Raw genomic sequence first — 7,940 nt, forward strand, 5'->3', positions numbered from 1 at the left:
TTTGCAATCAAAAAAAAATTTCAATCAAACAAAAAGGGGATTTGCAACCTCAAATAAATTTTAATCAAACAAAAAAGGGTTTTCATATAAAATAAATATTTGCAAACAAAAAAAAACATTTCAAACATGGATTTGTATTTTAATAAAATCTTTTGCAAACATTTTTTTCGTTTTGTTTGCGAATCTGTTTTTTGGTTGCGAATCTGTTTTTTGGTTGCGAATCTGTTTTTTGATTGAAACCTGTTTTTTGGTTGCGAATCTTTTTCTGTGTTGTGTGGGCGGGGTCCTCCGTTCAACCGATGATAGAAGCCTTGTCATTGGTCAGCTTGGAAGCCGCTGCGACAACTTTCATTGGTCAGATAGGAATGGGGGTGTGACAATGTTCGTCTGACTATTTCCTGGTTCATTTTGTCCAGTCGCCGCCAGCATCGAGGTAAATATACCCCCCCCCCACACTTCTAGTTTTCCGTTTTGTTTATCTGACATTTATCTAAAAGCAACCCTTGATCTATCGTTTATCCGGTGATTTGTTCTAATCATTACAATTAACGTAATCACTCACTCAGCATTGCTTAGCCATGTTAGCTAGCTAGGTAACTGATGGTCCGATACATGATACATACATACATACATTTGTTTCACATACAGGCAGGGCTGGGAATTGAATTTATTTACACTAGCTGCTTCCCCTAAATCTTGGATGTTTGAAGTAGAGATTAAATTCGTGATAATTCTGTGATTATTATTTATTGGTCCTGGTTGTTTACTGTACGAGTCAGGTTGAAAAAGAGGGGGAACTCATGCACCGTCAAAGCGGTGACACTGCTACTACTAGGATCCAGGCCACGTAACCGTTTGATTTTGGTTAGTCTAGTCATGAATCGTGATGTTTTGTTGGTACGAGAAACGGCCCAAATAAACGGCCTGCTGAGATAGCTGTTATTATGCTTATTCATGATTATTTTATTACATTACATCATTACATTAATAAAATGCTAATTATTAATCACTTATGAGAAGTTCTGGTCATTGAAATAAGTAGCCTCTGCTACATTTATTATGTCTTGGGTGTTTGAAATACAGAGGAAGTGACAGATTACGTAATATAAATACATTTAGTTCCTGTGATTGTTTCATTGTAGTTTTCCTGTTTCAATAATGTTCAAAACATGTGTCAAACATAACTTTGTCAGATTTTTTTTTTTACATGTTTGGTACTTAATTCAAGCACACTTTTCTTTACTTTTTAGATGCAGAAGATGAAGTTGGTGGTTGGTCACCTCTCTTCATGAGGTGATGCTGTGGATAACTGAGCAGGGCCACAAGCACCTGCTTATGTCAGACAGAGAGCAATTTAAAATATCAATAAACTTTGACCACAATTGTGAGGTACAAATGCCAGGTAACACATTATGTTACCCCCTGCACAAACACCATTACATTTCCAACTGCTCATATGAGTGATTACCATTCCTTTAAATCACATCTACTGACTGCTATCACCTTTGATGCCAGATTTGACACAGTGTAATTGAAAGGGCAAAAAAAAAAATCACATCCATTTCATTTTTTTTGAGTAATTACAGGCTGTTCCTACCAAAATGTTTGTTTTAAGTTTAACAGTTCATTTTCTGAGCTTTCTTGATTTCTTGTTGGCAGGCCAATCATTTCTTGAGAAAAATGTCTGTATAAAATCTATAAAATGCTGAATAATTGACTGGTTGTTAGTTCATATGCATGCTTTTTTTTATGAAATAAAAGTCAAACTGTTTTACACAGGAATTTATTTTCATTTTTTACATAAATTTAAATGACCCTTTGGGCCGCGAGACACTAGCACTCGAAGCAACATTGAGAGTCTGCAAATAAATGACGCGACCAAAACTCAAGGACTCCTTGTTTGGATTGATTTGCCGTAAAGCAACAAGTCTTTCCTCAGGTAAACGACAGTGGATGTCAGGTATAACGATCCCGTGTTCACCGTGATGGTCCAAGGGTAGTGTCTCTTCAGCTTGCTGGATCTGTAATATCAAATACATTTATGAAAGCTACAGTAACTCCAAGAACTTTTACTCATATAAAGTTTTTTCCTCTGGTTATGTACGCTTTTACCAGCAATAAAACTGCCCTGGCCTGCTCCTCTTACAGTAAACATGCATCTCGCTATGTCTACATTTTCTACCCCTTGGTCTGCTCGCACTCTAAAAGAAAAAATCTAGTCAGTGTAATTGCAAAAGTACACCTACAACTCAGATTCCCCTTCTGTTTCAATCTGACTCATACAGTAAACAACCAGGACCAATAAATAATAATCACAGAATTATCACGAATTTAATCTCTACTTCAAACATCCAAGATTTAGGGAAAGCAGCTAGTGTAAATAAATTCGATTCCCAGCCCTGCCTGTATGTGAAACAAATGCAAAGGTTTCTTTATGAGTATAAAAAACAAAAACAAAACTTCATCCTAACAGCTATCCCAAATTAGCCGTATATTTGTGTTTTGACTGCCAACAACATAGCTTCATGACTGACTCATGTATCGGACCATCAGTTACCTAGCTAGCTAACATGGCTAAGCAATGCTGAGTGAGTGATTACGTTAATTGTAATGGTTAGAACAAATCACCGGATAAACGATAGATCAAGGGTTGCTTTTAGATAAATGTCAGATAAACAAAACGGAAAACTAGAAGTGGGGGGGGTCATATTTACCTCGATGCTGGCGGCGACTGGACAAAATGAACCAGGAAATAGTCAGACGAACATTGTCACACCCCCATTCCTATCTGACCAATGAAAGTTGTCGCAGCGGCTTCCAAGCTGACCAATGACAAGGCTTCCATCATCGGTTGAACGGAGGACCCCGCCCACACAACACAGAAAAAGATTCGCAACCAAAAAACAGGTTTCAATCAAAAAACAGATCCGCAACCAAAAAACAGATTCGCAACCAAAAAACAGATTCGCAAACAAAACGAAAAAAATGCTTGCAAAAGATTTTATTAAAATTCAAATCCATGTTTGAAATTTTTTTTTTGTTTGCAAATTTTTATTTTATATGAAAACCCTTTTTTGTTTGATTAAAATTTATTTGAGGTTGCAAATCCCCTTTTTGTTTGATTGAAATTTTTTTTGATTGCAAATCCCCTTTTTGTTTGATTGAAATTTTTTTTTGATTGCAAATTCCTTTTTTGTTTGATTGAAAATAAAGACACAAATTTCTCTCCATAGGAGGCCAAGCACAAAGAGCAGTTGTTGTTTTTTTTTGTTTTTTGTTGTTGTTTTTTTTGCTGTCGCTGCCAGATGCATGAGTCTGTCAGTGTCACGTGACAATTATAGAAAACTGGGGAATCTGATCGTTCAAACGCCCACTTCGTCATTCTGATTCATACATTTACTTACGAAATATTTGATCATGAAATAGGGTCATTCTTTTTGAATCACTCAAAGATTTGTCCTATTATTTTGTTTTTTGTTTTTTTAAATTGAACTTTCTTGTTGGGTTCTTAAACATGCCATAATGTAATATCCTCAACGGAAACATAGCTGGACTGTTGTTTGAAGTTCCAATGTAGTAATAATTTTCATATTCTTAGTCCCTGTTGCTCTTCTGCACTCAAAGAAACGTCAGCCACTGAAGTTCTTCTTATCTAGACTGGGGGCAGCATGGCTCAGTGGTAGGGTGGTGGTTTACCATCCGTGAGGTTCTTAGTTTGATCCTCACCTCTGGTGACCATGTCGAAGTGTCCTTGAGCAAGACACTCAAACCCGATTTGCTCCCAGTAGACCTGGCAGACCATATGGTGTTGTTAAAGTGCTATGTAAATAGAAGTCTATTTACGATAATACGATACTTACATGTTGTGCTACACTCCTAGCTCAACTAGTAGTTGGAAAGATCTCAAACAAGGGATAACATTATTCTTAGTTTAAAATGCAATTTACTGTAAAAAAGGGGGGGGGGGGGGGGGGGGGGGGGGGAATGTTACCACCAGTGCTGATTACCGCTGTCATTGGGGGGCCGGAGCGTGCATATTGTACCATTTCAGCTCAGTGCAGTTGAGAGAATAGACGAAGCAAGAACTGACATCCACGCCAAAGTAGGGGTTCATCTTTTATTCTCTTATAAAGAATGGACTCTTTGCACAAATCCACTACTTTCTGAACTCAATACCACTCCTTCATTTCATTTCATGAGTGGACACAATGATTAATCCAGGTGTGCCTGACCTCCGTAACCATCACAACAATGGCCAGACACACCCAGATTAATCAGTTTCTCCAATCATGAAAGACAGGAAACAAAGGAGTGATGGTCAGTTCAGGAAGTGGTCAAGCTGTGCAAAGAGCCCAGTCACCCGGTAGAACGTCACACGGTTGCAGGATGAGCCGTGCAACCAACCACACTTCACTCAATGTTACAAAAAGAAATGAATCGAGTCGACACGAAAACTAAAAGGAGCTTGCAAGCAATGTCCTTCTTCTTCCACGTCGGTATCCCAACTGGCGGGAATTCAGGGCAAGCGCTTGTATGTAGGCGTCACCTGATGACGTCATCATCAGCGACACTCCCAACTAAATCTGTTACAACATGCACTGCAAGGGAATTGACCTTACCGTAAACCATGGCCACATGACCTAGTAAACCAATCAAGATGCAAGACAGCACGTGCGTTTTGCTGCGGACAAACAAAAGCAATTCCGCTCCCGGTAGTGCATTGCGTGGTTGTTCAAAGCCGAGAAAAAATCAGTAAAATTGTTAAACGCTGTAGTCACGGCTTGTGTAAGAGTGATGGCCGTTATCCCGATCGAGTAACCGGCGTCCTGCTGTAGTCACGGCTTGCGTAATGCTGCGTTCTCACCAAAAGCGGGGGAAGGCATTTCGGCGGCGCGTTTGCAATGTAGTCAATGGAGTTCGCATGCAACGGAACGAAAGTGCGTGGGGCGGCGCGGAGGACGCGTTTCGCACGCTGGGACGCAGTGCGCAGCAGCGAAAATCCGCACATTCGTGACAAAAATCCGCACAATTGCATATTCGCCAAAGTTAAAAAAGTTGAACTTTTTTCGCCTCGCGGCAGCCAATCGGCTTCAGGTACTGGCTACGTCACACACAGTGTCCTTTCTATTGTCACCCCGAGTGCAACAACACGCCAGCTGGCACAGAATGGTGAGCAAATAAGTAGCATTCAAGTGCTGGTAAGTCTGTTTACTTGCTAATGAACTGTACCGAGGAAGCAGCAATGTTTATCATCCATGTCAAAGTTATTTTTAGCGCAACTGGCGGCCGCCAGATTGCCACTAAAAAAGCGAAAGCGATATCACGTACCTCAAAAAAGGAGAAAATAGTGCCACGGCTGTTTAGTTCCAGGAAAGAAGTGGAAGTAGTTGGCGTTGCTCACTTTTGCTTGACTCGCTAAAGTGCTCCACGGTCCTTGTTCACTAAGGGACACGCCTCCTCCGCTCCGGAGCGCAAGAAAAGTGTGAATGAGGGGCAATCGTTCCAAAAAACTTTACGCGGTAAAACGCTCGCGAAGGAAGCTTTCCAGTTCGCCTTTTCGGATTTGGTGAGAATCCAGCATTAGTGAGACACGAGAGAGAGACACTGTCCGGTTTATTCCATTCCCTAAACCCTCAAACAACTTTGAAAAATGTCTGCACTGGATCAAACTTTGTGGTGGACCACACACACGACCAGTCAAATCCTTCCAAAATGACCAGAAACTAGTGTTGTTCCGATACCGTTTTTTGGCCCCCGATACTGATACCCAGCTTTGCAGTATCGGCCGATACCGATACCATACCGATACTTAAGGTTTTTTTTTTTCCTCAACATGAAAAAGCTGTTCTGCCATTGGTTCAGAGCATTCAAGGGCAAATAGGATATCTTAGATCGGTATGCAGTGAACATGTCACATACCAGCGAATGTCGTGCATGAGCCAGACACAAGATGCTGCATCCAAAATCCTATATTAGAGTTGGAATTAATGGTATCGGCATGTTACTTGTGAGTAGTCACCGATTTCCGATACCACTGTTTTAATGCAGTATCGGCACCTCTGCACTACCAGAAACTACTACGTCTGCACGAATGTAATGTTCTTCGTTGTTGTTTTTAGCCCAAGGTTAACGATAGCTCTGGGTAGTTAACCGTCCACACGTTTGTTGAGTTACTATTTACTACAAATGCCAACAGAACAAACTTTGCACACAGGACCAGATCAATCCCTCCAAAATGAGCAGAAATCACTACGTCTGCACTAAGGTAATGTTCTCCATTGATGGTTTTAGCCAAAGGCTAATGATAGCTCCGGGTAGCTAACCATCCACATGTTTGTTGACTTACTCTTTACTATAAATGCCAATAAAACATTGAAACAATGAGTTAATATTAACTCATTCTTACCTTGCTTGACAGGAATAATGTCCAAAATTTTGGTTTTGCCGACAATCGGCCGAAGTGAGTGAAGCAACTTGGTCTTTTCCTTACATCTGCAGCAACAGTGACGCGTATTTCCTTTTGTTTTTGGGCAAAATTGCATAGTGGGGGAGTGAAGATACCCTTCACTAAAAAAATTAAAACCTCCTTTGTTTGCTTCGAAGAGAGATATCGGCGTCTTGAAATACCTGACCGAGAAATCACAAGGAAGATCTGACAACTTTGCCATAGAGCGCATGCTAACCCTAACCCATGCACATCGCTTATGTGCACACTTGTTTTCATATCAAAATTGCTGTCAACTGCAAACATGCTGTAATAAATGTGCCTTTTTTTCGCAAGTACAACTTTTTAAACACTTTTCAAATCTCATTCACCCCTTAGCATGCTAATAGACGATCAGTCAGTGAGTGTGTGACAAAATCATTTCCACTACTGTTTTTTTTCCCCCTTAACATCAATTTTTCATCAGCTGAGCCTTTTCTGCCTCAATGAGAATTGGAAGCACTTTGAGAAATTGAGAAAATGAGCAGTGTATTGAATTTCACTTTGTCCTTTTCGTTTCTAATCTTACAGTACTTTACCATTCATACGCTCATGAAAGAGAGCAGCAGGGAGAATAGATCACAGGTTTTTGTCACAAAGGTAGTGTAAGGACACCGTGGGCAGCTTTGGAAAGTCACATCTCCTAACCTTTTATGCCACCTTTCCTCTTAACCTTTGTTGGAACATTTCACCAGGTCAAGTAGAGATGAAAAGTTGCTCCTTTCGATCAGAACTGATGTCGTTGCGCGGCGACAAGTATTGCTGACATAAGTCTAGCATGCGGACTTTACCTGCAAAATAAAATGAAAAAGATACAGATTGTTTTTGTGAGGGATCATTGATGACGGTTTTCCATTGAATTTGGAATTACCCCTTCTCTGTGTGGAACCACACCTTTCCCTTTGCTGTGAATGTATACAAGGTATTTATTGGTTCCACTTGAGACAAAAAAAAAGTTTTTATTATTATTTTTATTAGGTCAAGTCAGGTTATCTCAGTGCTTCTCAAATAGTGGGGAGCGAGACTCCATAAAGGGGGGCGCATTGACCTGGGGGGACATGCTTTTTTATTTATTTATTTATTTTACTGTCCTAGAATAAAGTGCAATTGCACCTCCACTACATTAGGGGGCAGTGGCGCTCTCATTATTGGCAGAGTGTGCACAGGGAGCATTTGCTCGGTGGTGTAGGGGTTTTGTTTGCACTGAGCATGCGCGCTTTGCACACAGAAAAAAAAATAAAAATCAGCACAAATGATTTTTTTTTTTTTTTTTTGCAGGTTAATTTTTTTTTTAATGTTGGTGATCAGTTTGAATGTATTATTATTTATTGATTTTATGTAATTTTATTTTTCCGTATCATATGGTTTGACATGGTCAGTCAAAAAATGTTTATAGTTTAATTAAAGATTTAATTTTATTTTTGAATTTCAGATGCACTTTAAATCTTTTCGTTTA

General features: G+C 39.8%; 1 long non-coding RNA gene across 1 annotated transcript; it reads left to right on the forward strand.

Moving 5' to 3' along the window:
* Positions 1 to 675: 675 nt before the first annotated feature.
* On the forward strand, positions 676 to 1,774 carry LOC144025911 (uncharacterized). Its single transcript, XR_013284982.1, has 2 exons — positions 676 to 864; positions 1,251 to 1,774. It is a non-coding gene; the product is annotated as an uncharacterized LOC144025911 (long non-coding RNA).
* Positions 1,775 to 7,940: the final 6,166 nt, after the last annotated feature.

Source organism: Festucalex cinctus, chromosome 9, assembly GCF_051991245.1.
Source record: "Festucalex cinctus isolate MCC-2025b chromosome 9, RoL_Fcin_1.0, whole genome shotgun sequence".
Taxonomy (NCBI): Eukaryota; Metazoa; Chordata; class Actinopteri; order Syngnathiformes; family Syngnathidae; genus Festucalex; species Festucalex cinctus.